Below are 15,284 nucleotides of genomic sequence, written 5' to 3' on the forward strand. Positions count from 1 at the left end.
AGGAATATGTTTTTAGAATTACCTAGAGAAAGATCCTACCTCTTCTCTTCAAATCGAGGAAAATTAGGATTACAAATAAAATGAGATTTGCATATGAACAAGAATGTTATCAACATTTTTATTAATAAGAATTAGCATTAGTATTATTGTTGTTACCCTCTTGTTAGTAGTATTATTAAATGTATCTCCTTGTGTGCTTAGGCTTAATGAAGCATAGTCTGCCTTTCTGAGGACATTTGGCCCTACAGCTGGGCATGTGAGAATTTGGGGTCCTGCTGTACCTGTGACATTGTCAGTGTTAAACACGACTGTGCAAAGGTGTTGAAAGAGGGGGGTGAACCTCTGCCTGTATTTACACTAAACTCTGTATATGACTGTGTGGAGACACATCCATGTAGATACATTGCTAGTCCTTCAGAGATGAGATCTGGAAGCTCAAAGTCCTGTGCCTTGGCAGATGTAGAAGTTTCTGGCACAGTGATAGAAGAAGGAAATCTTCAAAATTCTTCCTGTGCAGTTGAATGACATAGCAATGCAGACTGGAGGTTCATATCTGAGCCCCTTGGAACCAAAGTATTCTCGAGAAAAACTTAAGCTAAATGGATCCAACCCCCCAAGCAGCTCGATTTTGGTAAAATTTGGTTTGATTAAATGAAATTATATGAAAACATTCTGACTGGCTCTAGTGAGGAGTATCACATGTGGCAGTTTGAGACTTGATCTGGGGATTCCAATGCCTGGCATCACAGACAAAATCCACCCCATGATTTCATACACAGGAGTGTATTAATCCCCCTGGATATCTCTGTTTATTGAGCTTGCATCCACAAGAGTGTGCCTTGCTGGCTGAACAGCTTGTGTCACTCCTCAGGGGTCTGCACCAGGTGGACTTGGTGCTGATGTGTGGTGCTTAAAGCAGTGTTGGTGCAAGCAGTGTTGGTTTAATGGCTGGTGTGCAGGTCTGGGAGAATCATTGAACTACAGAATGGTTGAGGTGGGAAGGGACCTCTTGGGGTCATCTTGTCCAGCCCCCCTCATCAGGCAGGGCCACCCAGAGCCAGTTGCCCAGGACCATGTCCAGGCATCCCTGCTGGTTTCCCTGGATGTGGCTGCAACTGCAAGGAAAGTTATAAGGCTCGGTTAGGCAGCACAGGCCCTGTCAGTAAATCATTGTGCAGTTCAGGCTGTTTTTTCCCCTGTGGAGTCCATAGAGAATCAGACAGACTGTGCTGAGCTGGTCCCATCTGCACCCAACCTGGACAGCAGCTTTATCTTGCCTTGTAAAACTGCAGAGCTCTGTGACAAAAGAGTTAATCTCTGCCTTTGTTTCTCTTCCCCTCTCTCTTCTCTCTTGCAGCCGACTGAAAGGCAAGATGAGAGCAGATCCATCAGTGTCAGCTGCTTTCAGCACATCAGCACTTTTGGGGGGTTTATTGGGGACTAGTCCATCAGCAGTGCTTCCAAACTGCAACCAGGCTGCAGACATGCCCCTCCTCCTGCACGGCAGCCAGGCTGCCTGGGGATGCAAAGCCAGGACCCAGTGCCACTGGCCAGGGGCTGGGTGATAAATGACAGCGTGAGGCATCTCCATGGCTGGCAAAGTCCAGAGGGTCAGCCAGAGCCAGGCTTCTGGGGAGGCAGCAATGAAACCATATCAATTTCTGGGCGTGCGTCCATGTGTGTCTGTGTGTCTGTACTGCCTGAAATAATACACTTGACACAAACACACATGCTTCACTTCCAACACATAGAGTAACACGGGAGAGGGCTGAAAGGGAGAAAGCAATCTGATTGACAGGTTAATGAAGCAGTTCATAATAGCAATGGATATTATAACCTTAGAAACAGCTTGTAAATACCCAGTTGCTTTACATGTATAAACATACTCCCATGCTCAAGTCTGTGTATATACATTTGCCTATTTATGAAATATATATGCATATGTAAAAGGTGCAGGAATGTGAAATCAACGCTCTGAAGCGAAACCAAAGAATAAATAGAAGCTGGATAAAATTAAGCTTCATTAGCCTAGCAGCCATATATATCCCCTGCCTTTTATTTTACTCCTAGGGCTGGAAGTCTTCCAAAGCAGTGGAGGGACTTAGAAGCATGCATCTGACTGACTTGCACTCCTAAGCCCTCTTGGTATGCTTGAAAACTCCACCTCTGTGGCGTTTGTTTAATTGGTGGGGTTTTATTCCTCCTTCTTTTTTTGATTTTTTTTTTTGTGGGGTTTGGGGGAATATGTGGGTATGTGTGTGTTTGTTTGTTTGCTTGCTTGCTTGGGCTTTTTTTGTGTTTGTTTTGTTTTTAATCCTAGTGTCTTGGGAAGGGCAAGACCATCCACACAAGGTTGGGAAATTGTGTTAGCATGAGGATAGTGGAGTTTGAAGTCATATCTAATCCAGAGTTTTGACTAATTCCTCATCACTTTGGTATGTCGCCCTTTGAAAAGCTAGATGCATCTTTTCCTAGGCAGATATTTGGATGTCATTGTTTGATTCTGTATTGCATATATCCGTGGGAATTTCCCAGTGTATTCTGGACTGGGGCAATGGCTTACACAGCAATCCTTTCTCTCTTTTGTGGGACCTATTAGCAAATATAAATAGTGACATACTGAGCTCTTGTGGATGGGCAACAGTCCTGGGAGCTGAAAAAGCAAGTTCAGCATGACTAAGGACCTTTACCTTTTCATTTCATGACTCTGCTTTTACTTGTAAGCCTCAAATTTACAGTAAGATAATTCCCCTAGGTTGTTCTCCTAGCTCCTCTTAGAGAAAAATTGGAGAAGATAACAAGATTTCTCATACCTACAAAGAAGTGTTAGACTTGCCACTTCCCAGCACTATTTCTAAGCATCATGACTATGGATTTAAAAATTCAAATAACCAGCTGTACTGGGAAGGATCAGAGCCACAAGGTTGATAGAACCCAAACCTACACAATGGAAAGTTGATTTTATCACACTGAGGTTTAGCTCAGACTTCAACTCTTGTGAAAATCCTCAGCAAATTCCCATCTAAACATTTGCTGAACATTTGCACAGAAGCAAATAGCTGTATATCTTAGTTTCTGTGAGTATCATAGCTCTGTAACTGGGAATCCTCTGGGTTTGAGTGCAGTTTGAACTGCTGTCTAAGAATACTGTTCTGCCTAGCATCCCCTGTTCTTCGTTAAGCTCCCCGTTGCTCTATTCCCTACAGTTAGTGTCTGCACTTGCTCACTACTAGCATTTTTAACCCTTAACTGTAAAACAGAGGAGAACAAGTTGACTTAAGGATGAGTGGAGATTAGAGGTGGGAGAAGTTTCATCTGTAGCCTGGAGAATTAGTGTCCTTGCATCAGGGATTTGCCCTTAATTTACCACTGGGGAGGACTGTCAGGTCTGAGCAGACTGATGCTGCCCCTGCAATTCTCTCCCCTGCCCCAGAGACCAGAGAGGGGCTGGGTGTTGGTAGGCAGTTGGTGCCAACTTCCTGTTGGAGCAGTAGGTTAAGGAACAGGAGCTGGCAAGGTCTCCCTGTCTTTGGTAGTGAGCAGGAGCAGGCTATGCACGACAATTCAGCTGTCTTCTACCACCCAGGCCAGCCAGTCAGATCAGTGAGGCCTTCCCAATCAGCACAGCATGCTCAGCTTTGCTGCCGTCAGCACTGCTGAGAGCAGAGGCTGAGGATGGGTGAATCCAAATATCCGGATTGCATGGATATTGGCTGGAAGCATTCCACCATATCCGTGTGGCTGCCTTTGCGTGATATTCATGCTCATCAGAAAATTAATTATTCCATTCAGCAGGCTCTGTGAGCTGGGAGGATTACCTCTCAATACCTGGAGTTCCTCCTGGGGGTGAGAGAGGTGTGTGAGTGAGAGAGAGAGCGAGCGAGCTTGTCTGTCTGTGTGCCTGCGTATCAACAGGGTATGTTCTGGACACAGATGTGTACAGACAGCAAGAGATTGTACCTGACTGCAGATACAGGCAAGGAATTGCACAAATAATGCAGAAATAAGGAAGATGCCTTGCTCTGCGTGTCAGTGAAAGAGAGTGCCCTTGGGGATGCTGAGTGGTTTTGCATTCCAGAAAGAGAAATATTTTCTTCCAGGTGGGTGAGCTGTGTACAGGTGCAGGGCCTGGGTAGGTGGCAATGCCTTGTCTTTGCTTTATTTGTGTGAGGGACATATGCATAGCCAGACTGTGTCAGGCTTTTAGTTCTACCTTCAGAAGGGTTGATATGTGTTTAATACAAGCCTAAACCTGACCATGGTTTCCTGTGTACTTGTGCAACAGGAAGAAGCTCTTGTGTACTCAATGATCATTGAAAAACTGCACATGTGGTGGAAAACTGGTGTCAGCTGGCATCACATTAGTACATGTGATTTTGACTATGGCCCTCTAAACACAACTCCAGTTCTTGTCTTCCTTGTAGTACAGCTGATCAACCCCATGTACCTCAGGGTGTAACTTATATAAGCAAGTAAGCAGAATCAGGTCTTGTGATATTTAAAAAGAAAAGCTTTGCACCTCAGTTTGAAGGTTTTCCTGCAATCCTCCAAGTAACAGGATGGTTTTTTCCCATATGGGGTAGTATGGTCTGTATATGCACATGAGCTGGGGTTTTCCAGCTGCAGCAGCAAGGAGTGATCTTTCCTGGAAAGCAAAATTGCTTCATTAAGGCTTGGCTTTGAGAGCACCCTGATTGGCTCTGCCAGGCAGCACAGTGTGGAGTTTCAAGCTCGGGGTATACTTGGAAATTTGTGTTATTAATTGAAAGCTTATTAATGGCAAACACAGGATGACATTTTACATGGTTTAGTTATGTTCTGTGAGTCATTGGTACAATGCAGTCTCAGCCACAAGGCAAGGAATCTCCTGCCGTAACTGATAACAGGGGAGCAATAACAGCTCAGTTCCCACTAACTGGTCCTGAGGCGACAGCCACAAGCCTTACAAATGTCTGATCATCTCTCTCAGGAGAGAAGGTCACCATCTCCTCTGGGGTGGTCACTCATCCTGGGGTTAAGGGAAATCTCAGAGGAAAGCACACTTAGTCGCTGAAGTAATAAGCGCTGGATTGTTACCAGTGGGCTTCAGAATTTTGGCCTCTCTAAATGTCTGGGATTACCCTTGAAATAGAAATAGAAGTGAGGGAACTGCTGACATCACCCTGAAAGTCAGTAGTCCCATCTCTAGAACAGGATATGTGATGTTTGTTGTTCTAGATAATTAAACTTTTTTGTACTGAATGGTGGCTGGGTTCCCTGGAATAATGCTTGTGTGCCATTCTGCCATATTTGAGATGTGGGTCAAATCTGGTTTATAGGGCAATAGGGAAAGCATTTGTCTTTGGAAGGGAATTGAGTACTGCTTCTAATATCCTGCAATAAAAAGTCAGTTTCCTCTGTCCAGCTTCATAAGATGGTCAGTACTATATACCATAGAATTATTGAATATCCTGAGTTGGAAGGGACCCACAAGGATTATCAAAGCCCTGCACAAGACATCCCCAAAAGTTATACCTTGTACCCAAGTGCACTGTCCGAACACTTTTTGAACTCTGTCAGGATGGTGCTGTGACCACTTCCCTGAGGAGCTGTTCCAGTGCCTGATAACCCTACAGGTGTAGAAGCTTTTTCTACTATCCAATCTAAACCTCCCCTGACTCAACTTCAGGCCATTCCCTTGGGTCCTGTCACTGTCACCACAGACCAGAGATCAGTATCTGCCCATTCTCTTCCCCTCATAAGGAAGTTGTAGCTGCAGTGAGGTCTCCTCTTGTCCAGGCTGAACAGACCAAGTGACCTCAGCTTCTCCTCATACGGCTTCACCTCTAAACTCTTCACCATCTTTGTAGCCCTTCGTTGTGCTTCTTGTTGAAACAAGAAGAGAACAAATGTCTTAGATTCTTAATGTAATTTTTAAAGAAAGTGACATTGCCCAGCCAGTTTGTGGATGTGTCCACCTAGTTCATGAAAGGCATATTATTTTAAAGCAAATTTCTGAACACCATCATCCAGTTATGTTTATCTTTCTTACACTTTTAGGTATTAGCCAAGCAGGCATTCTACTAGGACAGGCACTTCTGTAAGTCACAGCCATGGATCTGCAGCCTCTTTTGTCTGGGAAGAAACCAAGTTTGTACACAACCCTCAAAGATCTCCATCAATCCTCTTGGTCCCCCCTTCCCCACTGCTAAGTGTGGTTCTCATGGTATCTGACAGAATTCCCTGGGTTCTTTCCCAGGCACACTGAGGGTAGTTAAACTCAGTGTTGTCACAAGTGGCTTTGCTTATGTTGCTGAGGTTCTTCAGGGAAGCACTTGTCATAAGCTCCACTTTGGTCCTCAGAAAAGCAGGTGAGAGTTTTCCGAAGTTTGGCCTTGGGTTGGCAAATTGGCCCTCCAGGATGGAAGAAGCAAGGGAGGAGTTGGTGGGAAGCCACCACCATCTGGCTCTGTAAAAATAGCAATACACGCCCACCTTCACAAAGGAAGATTCAGTTGTGGGGGCCAACTGGATTGTTCCTTGTTTGGGATGGCTTCTAGAGCTAAGCCTCTGTACAGAGTGGGGAGGGGAATTTTCCTTGAGGATCTGTTAGATCTATAGGTCTGTGGGATGAGTGTGGTCTGTTACCCATATTCAGTGCTGCAGCACCACTCTGCAGCTACAGCTCCATCACTGACTGAAGCTGGGTACAAACAAAGTCATCTCTGCACTGCTGAGAGCTGTACAGGGGAATATAGACAGCATAGCTCCTCTGCACTTCCTTGCCCAGCAGCAGAATTATTTCCAGAACTGCATTGTAGGCACTGGGAGGAGACTGTAGGCCAAGCACTTAAACTCTTCCACCCTGGTTAGCAAGAGCCCCACAGCTGTGGATTGTCTGATGCCAGCAAATAAACCAGATGGATGACAGGGATGGAGACAGGCCAAGCTGGGATGGAAAGCATAGTGTGCCCTCCTGTCTTAATGGGCTTCTGAAAGATGAAAGTAGCACAAGCTGAAAAGAGCCTTAAGCTGCAAAGTTCAGGTAATGGGAAACAGGACCTACTCATTTTTTGTGGGACTTCAGATGTGGCTTGTTGAGATCTCCTCTAACAGCACAGGATGAAGGGCAATGTCCTAGGTGCCTACAGAAAGGTGGGATATTTCCAGGTTTCACTGGAGAGAAGAATCCAGATCTACAGCTGCAAAGAGCAGTGGGTTTGGGAAGAAAAAGTCCAGCAGTCATAGTGAGAGATATCATAGACCATAGGCATGCTAGAGTGTATCACTGCAGTTGCCTGTTCTGGTTAGCAGGTTGCAGAAAGATAAAGCCCACCCAGTCTGCACAGGACACTGATGGGTCAGTGCTTCTGATCAACATATGCTGCTTTTGAAGGGGCCAGACCTGGCTATTCCTCCAGCACTTCATGTCTGTGATTTGTTATCTGGATGATGGCAAGGCCTACAACTCAGATCAAACTATCTTTGTGCTAAGTGTTTATGTACAAGTCTGATGAGATTCAGGTCCAAAAGGAGCTTTCTCCCATTAATTGAACATTGATTTATGAATGGGCTATCTCAAAAGGCTGTGAGAAAACCACAAGGCTTAATTTCACCAACTGTTCAGGGTCCCCAGACTCCAGCTCTCTTCAAAATTCAAGGCAAGGCAATCTACTCATCTGTGCATCTCTGTTGACCATTTAGGTACACCAAATTTGGTGCCCCCAAATAATGACTGACCTGAATAACTCATGGATCTCTTGAGTTTGAAGAAAATGCCCCAGGACTTCGTATATATAGGATTGCTTGGAATCATACATGGAGTCAGTATCAGTGCTGAGAATTTAACTCGGTCCTAGTGTTATGTCTTAGTTCTGTGACTGGCTTTCCTCCCAACAGTCTAGTTGGAATTTTTCAAAAGGTAGCAGCAAGTATGTTCAGCACTAGAATATGCCTACTGCATGCTTGGAGGTACTTTGAATTTAGGCTATTCCAGCTTTACTAGGAGATCAGTCTCTCACCACCAGGAAACACAATCTACAGCAACCTTTCTCAAAATAAAGGGTTGAACCTCAGTTCAGTGACTCTTCAAGCTAGGCCAAGCTGCTTGCAAGTCTGTTTTGGAAGGGATTACTGAACACACCCCTTAGCGTGCTGGCAAATCACCCCTGCTGGTAACAGGTACTGTCCAGACAGATTACATTGTGTTTATGAGGCTCAGTGTGGAGGGGTGGATACAAGCCATCCTTGCCAGGCTGTTTATGGCTGTAGGGTACTGTGCCCTTTCTAGGTGTGATCCTCACCTCCACCATTTGTCCTTCTTCCTCTATTCTGCCATCCCTGAAGCAGCCTGGATTGGTTATAGCCCACATGTTACAGTGGCCAACCTGCAAAGAGAGAGCCAGAAAAAGTTAATGTGGAGTTCTGGTCTACTCCCAGGATGCATTTGGGCTGCAGCCCATAATGATATGTATAATTGCGAAGGCCTGCCAAAAAAAGCAGGCTGGATTTAATTGAGTCAACACACTGCTATTAATAATAAAATGGCAGAGACTTTGCTATTAATCACTTGTGCTGGCTTTATCACAGGCAGTCTCGGCTATCTGGCTACCAAACAAGACCTTTAAAAAAAAAATGGTGCAGCGGAAAAGTTACTAGTGGGAATACACCTGCTAACAAAATAAACCTTGTAAACAAAATGTTCCTTGCAGAAGAATGTTCTTTTTGGAGGGGGATCTTATTTGGGAGGCAAACTGGATTATGTCAAATGGCTATGTCCTGCAGCAAAGTCCTCTTTTTATAGGAATAGATCACTGGAGGATGCACTTGGCAAATGGTGCATCTTTGGAAAAGGTATGCTTGATAAAGGACTTTATACAGGGTGGGAATAAAGGGGAAAATGAATCCTCCAAAGAGAAAGGTAATTGCTGCTGCACAGCCCAGAGAGGAATGCATCTGTTACTAGTAGATGAAAAGCACCATATCCAGTGAATGACTGAACAAAAATGGAAATGAAAACTAAGTAGCATGCCTGACACCAGAATTGCAGCCCTCCTTGTAGAGGGCTGGATAAACTGTGGTATATTGACATGGATGGCTGGATGTAGAGCTCTGTACCCCAAAGTGGATGCTGCCAACACTGCATATGCAGCACCTCTGGAGGAGTAGAGTCTGGTCTTCTGAGGGATCTTCAAGGCCAAGAAGCACCCTCTTCTCTACAACCTGAGTTGGTGTGGAGGAAGAGCTTGAATGGGGCTCCAGCCCTTTCACACATGCTCCATATTTGCTTTCATGGCCATGTTCCCTGTGGCTCTCCTGGTGAACTGTGCCCCAGTGCTTGAGGCTGGCACTGTTTCCTCTTGGCAGTGCAGTGCATTTTTAAAAGCTGCCCCTGCTGAGGTTGTTATCGTAGCAAATATGGAAATGACAATCTTTACTTTTGCTTCTGAGGAGAGCAGCTTGTGGTGACTGTGTCTGGAAAGGCACCATGTGGCAAAAATATCTGAAACCCAGGAAGAAGGGAATAGGCTTGAAAATCTGAGCAGGGAACAGGATGTGTCTATAGGCAGAGCCAAAGGATGTAGAGCAGGTAGAAGAACAAACAATCAAAACACATTATGTTGCTTTAAGTCTAAGAGGTTGTGAGACTTAGAAACATTATTCTTCAAGCAGACAGTTGGAAGGGGAGAATCCCCTGACTTTCACATGTAAGAATGCCAAAGAATGGATCTTTTCTTGTCTTCCAAGTTTTCCTACAAAAAGGGATAAATTTTTGGTACACCAGTGCAAAAAATCTCTGCATCATGCACAAATAGTCAAGCAAAATACATGATTTAACAGGCTAAAAGGCTTCTTTTTGCTATGAATTAACAAGGTTGATAAATGAATCCAAACCTTATCCCTCAGAAGGAAAGAGAAAAAAGAAAAGAGAAAGGAACAAAAAAAAAAAATCCCAGAAAAAAATGATCCACTTCCTGCTGTTTTCCTTTCCTCCCCATAAAGTGAGTGTCTTATCCTCAGAGAAATTCACTTCATTGTTAGAAATAGCCAAAATTGGCTTGCAACTAGTAAAGATGCCAAGAATTTGCACCTTGCTCTGTGACCTAAAGCAAAAATGACATGAACATTGACAAATTTGACAAGGAAATTTGTGCAAAAAACAACTTCTATTTGGCTAGCCAAGCAGCAAATATGTCGGATGATATGCTTTATTAAGCAATCCATTTTTCAGCAATAGCTGCACCATCTGCAAAGGTTAGTGTGCATCAGGCTTTCCACAGAATTTCATCTGCGTCTGCAGCTAGGTGCAACACACGACCACATTTTTCATGTACATACAATTTTGGATGCAAATAGAATACTTGATGAAAGAGGTGACCTTCCGGACTGACTTCCCCCATGCAGTAAAGTCACAGGCGCAGAAGCAGCTGAGAGAAACATATCTCTGCCTGGAGGGAGGCAGGGAGTGGCAGAGAGGAAGGAAGGGGAAAGTGAGACATAAAAAAGAAGAGGGAACTTCAAGAAAAAGTGTTTCCCCCAGAAAATGGCTTGATGCTTTGCATAGCAGAGACTCTGCACTTGTACCAGTCCAAGTGGAATGGAAACTTTTGTGTGAGGTAGCTGCAGTTTTCTTCTGGATGGTATCCATATCTCCATCTTATAGCTTTTCTCTTGTTATCTTGTGTAGTTCCTGCTACTACACTCTCTAAAGATCATTGTCTTTCATTGCTCCCTCTCACAGTTTACATTCCAGACTTGTCATCTCTTAGGGATGGACCATTTACCTTATTGCTACTACAGCCACTGCCTATGGCTGCTGGATCTCCTTCTGAACATCCTTGGCTTAACAGGATGTATTTTCTAAATCCAAGGAGGGGAGGATTGCTTTCAAGTACTAGTCAGACATACCTATTTTCTGACCGGTTTTGGGGTTTTTTCTTTAAGTCGTGATGGTCTTGCCTCTGTATTTTCCTACACTATTTTCTAGTGGTTGGATATGGCCTTTCATGTCCTGTCTGCCCTACATTAGGTGAAATCAACTCTTCCCTAATCCCCAGTTTTCTTCCCCAAGTGTATGCTGTACACATGGCTCCCTACGCCTCATTGATGGTTGCTGGTTATAAATTCATGTTCTCAATCCCTACTCCACTTAGCTGAAGTTGGATGCCATCCCAGTGCCTTGCAACTGTCCCTGGTCCAGTGGAAAGTTTAATCTGCCAGTTCATGCCGTGCCATCCTATGGGGAGAGTTCAGTTCAGTGCAGCTCCACACTGCACAGAGAGAAGCTCATTAGCAGGACGTGGTAGTGTCTGATGACACTGTGGTCCAAGAAGGCATCATTAAGCACAAAATGTTTTCTGTAGCTCTCTGAGATTTCCCAGTAACTTAAGGAATTCAGACCTAGCTACTGTGGGGGCACAGATGAAATGGGGAGCAGAGATGCACTCTCCAAGGGCTGTCTCCCATCTGTGTCTTTTGCAGGAGCAGATATTGGACAAAGCCTTTGACTCTTTTTTGACTCCTTGGGTCCTTGCTGCAAAAGATGCAGATGGGACTGGCTGGGCCTGGCAGGCACACTCTTCCCTGGTTGGCTGCTAAGTGGTGTTAAGTGATGAATGTTAAACTTAACAAGGGGACTTACAGATTTACGTAAGGATTTTACTGCCTGCCAGGTATAAATGATGGAGCAGCTTTGATCTTTAGGGGCATCAGTACTGGAAGTGATTTAAACTAAAGTTAATAAAACTGCTTAAAACTGTACTCTGTAGTCCCACAGGCTGAAGGAGCCCTTGGTCACTTTACTGCTCTAAGTAAAAATTGTTCACATTTATGAGGGAGACCAAATCCCAGTGGCGTTAACTGTGTTTTCAGCTGAATAATAAATGGTATCTTCCAAGAGTCTTACAAGTCCTTCCTTATGTGCACTGCAGGTCCCACAACCTGCTGGAGCCCCCAGGCTGTAATCCACAGATACCAAAAAAGACAGACCCTTTGTAGTTCTGTGGGCTTTTCTCATCCTCTCCACTTCATAATCCCTACACCAGGTCTGATCCTTTTGCCATTTTGTAGCATGCCACAAGCTATGGTTGGAGCTTTTAAAAATTTTGCCATCAAGTGAAATTCTGGAATTCTAGGTGTGTTTGACCTTTGGAATTTGCTGGCCAGCAGTGACAAGCACATGTCACAAACATTAAAATTTCATTAGCTTCATGGGACACTTTGCCACCATATACCCTTAGAAATTGGACATCAGATTATAGCTTTTATGAATGGTCCTGTAGTGTCTTCTTTCACTGCAGCGCATCCTAAGGAAGTTCCTTATGAAGGTGAAAATTATCATTTTTAATGGGTGATCTGTTTTCTGTCTCCCAGGAATCAGTCACCTCCCACAATATAATCATGAGTATTTCCACTGGGAATTTCCATAACATCCCAAGTTGAAATGATGTGAGCTGCAGCAGGCAGGATGCCCAGATGTTGGTGCAAACAGGACTTGTGCAAGGTGCACTGATTCAGGTGAAGAAGTGGCTTTTGTGTAACTATCAGAGAAGTTGATGGGATTTACTGACACCCCTGCATTAGCTCAGCTCATTAGGTTTACAAGTGAGAACAAATTCGCATTAATTGTGCTCGAAGCTATGAAGCAAACAGGCCTTCCCTACATGCCAGAGGGTCTACTGTCAACTGGAGTCACCAGGCTGTCCCTCCACAGACACACGCAAATGGAAGTCATCCTGCTATTGCTATAGGGTTTTCTAAGTCTCCTGCCATTTCCTAGAAACTCTTTAACAACTACCAAAATGCCTTCTGTCTGCTTGGTAACAAAACAAGTAGCCTTTCATGGCCCTTTCTAGAAACCAGTGATTGGCAGCCACTGAAATTGAATTAGCAGTAGCTCACCACTGGTAGAGAAAATACTTTTTTGTTTTTATTTCAGCCCAGTGCACTGTTAGTGATGAAACTCTGCAGCACAATGATTTGATGAGGCCATGATCTTGGAAAGATACAAAAAGAGATGGGCTGTTTCAGGCGGATCATGAGGAAATCCTGAATTATAAAGGTACAGTCAGCTCCGGGATGGGATTTGCTCTGTGGGGGAGCCAGCTGGAAACTGCCAGTGCTTGGGAGGAAGTTGCATGAAAATCTCGTTACTTGTACCTTGTTTTATAATTACCTCTTGCAGAGTGTGGGGTTTTTTCTGAATTACAGTCACTGTTGGAGACAGGTTATGGGCTTAGACAGACCACTGGCTGGACAGCCTGGTATTTCCTGCATTCTTCCTTCCACAGATCCTCTAATAGCCCTGCTGCCTGGCTTTGTCCTGCTATTGTGTCTCACTGCAAGGATGGTCTGTGTCTGAGATTGTTGGGGGATTTCTTCAGACAGATTCTAGTGGTATTTTCAGAGCCCCCTGATTTGCTCCTCACATTCCTGTAGCATTTTCTAAATTCCCTGAGGAGTGAGGGTCATCTCTCACTTTATATGGGATAAATTGATAATGACACAATGAAATCGGTCATGATGAAATGGCTCCAATTTTATTACAGTGGGAGGAGATTTTGGATCTATGTTTCTGTTGTGTTGTCTCAGGAGCTGTGCTTACACCAGCAGCTTTCTGCCAAAAAATTTCCAATGGTATTTTGAAGTCTCTTATTCCATCCTATACCTTGACACTAGATTCAGCAAACTGCTTTCAGAGGTTTTCTGTGCATTTCCAGAGAAGACCTTCCTGTTGCATCTGTAGCAGCCTGTCTGTTTGCTGTAGCTGGATTTTTGTGGGGCCACAACTGTTGTGTTAGAGAATGAGGGAAGTGACAGATCATCTAGTGAAGACTATCATGGCTAGAATTTGCTCCTCATCCACCTGCCAGTGCAAGAAGTAGTTTGGAAGCATTTGGGGCCATTTTCTTGTGGCTCCTATTTATTTTTTTTACTGCATCCGACTAAGAGCTAGATCCCACCAGCTCTCTTTCTCCCTTGAAAAAGTTGCTATATGTCTCTTGAAGTGTGGGAAAATCAGGCATAATAAAGCCTGAGACTCCTTTGAACCCGACCCTCTGCTCTCAGCTCATTTCTGCTTCCTGGTATTTTTCCTGTACTGCAGTGTGGAATAGAGCACTGAAGTAGTCAGACATGATAAATCCATGCTGATTTACCTATTAAACAATTGGGCCTAGGTCGAATAGAGAGCAGAGAACCCTCCAACAGAGTTCTTTAAATTAAAACACAGGCAGGTATTTCAGCCCAGTTAGCTGAGCATTCAATTATGGCCTTTGCTACAGAGTAAAACCAGTTTTTCCAAAGGACACCGGTAGCAACCTCTTAAAAAAGGAGTTGTGGCCCCTCCCCAGTGACCTTTCCTTGTCAAATGCTACATGCTGTGATGTTCCTACACAATAGAGAACACTCTGCTCTCTGTGTACTTGGCAAAGGAAGAAATGGCTTTTTTAATCTCATTGCATGAATTATTGGCAAAACGTTTGAAGTGGCTCCAAGATTCCTCTCTGACTGACTTGCATTTTCTCAGGAGATTTGTGTAGTTTGGGAGTTTGGAACCTGTAACTGAATAACTCATAGAAAGCATTTGCTACTTTTTGAAAGGATGCTGTGTCCTTGCAGAAAACCACTTCATCTGCTGCATCACAGTGCCTTTGCAGAGGACAAGCCTTGCTGGGTGCCCCCTCAGAGGATGCCCACCCCTTCTGCTGCCCTGCCTGGCCCCCAGCAGAGGTATTGCCTGGAGGCAGTGGGGCTCTGCCCTGCCAGGCCTTGGGCAAACATCAGCGTGTGCCAGCACTTGCCCTGAACAGCCTGCAGAGATAGGGCATGGAAACACAGGCAGCAGTGTGGGGTCATGTATAGAGGAAGTGCCAGAGCTGGGATTAAGACCTGTGCTCCTGTCAGCAAAGCCTCATCAGCCTTGAGGTTCAGAGAGGGACACCTTATGTTAGTAGTCAGCCCTTTTCTCTGTGTACTGCTTCCCTGGGTTTGCTCATGTGGCTCTGCCATGGGCCAGATATTGCTCCAGGAATCCAGTGCAGATCATGTCCTTGCCGTTTGACAGAGCATCCCTCTGACTCCCTGCTGACCACAGTGAGTGAAGGCTTGTCACAGAACAGGGATGGCCACCTCCCCTCCTTGAGTGCTAGGCTTCTTTTTCCAAGATCAAAATGGAGGGAGTGTGCCAAATCCTGCCAAACTGCTGCTGAGGAGACTGACAGGGAGTGACAGAGCCTGAAACTGTCTGGCAGATTGTTTGTTTAATGGGGTAAAATGTTTTCCTGACACTGTAGAGCACTTTGAAT

The sequence above is a fragment of the Zosterops lateralis genome (assembly GCF_965231275.1).
Source record: "Zosterops lateralis genome assembly, chromosome: 8".
Lineage (NCBI taxonomy): Eukaryota > Metazoa > Chordata > Aves > Passeriformes > Zosteropidae > Zosterops > Zosterops lateralis.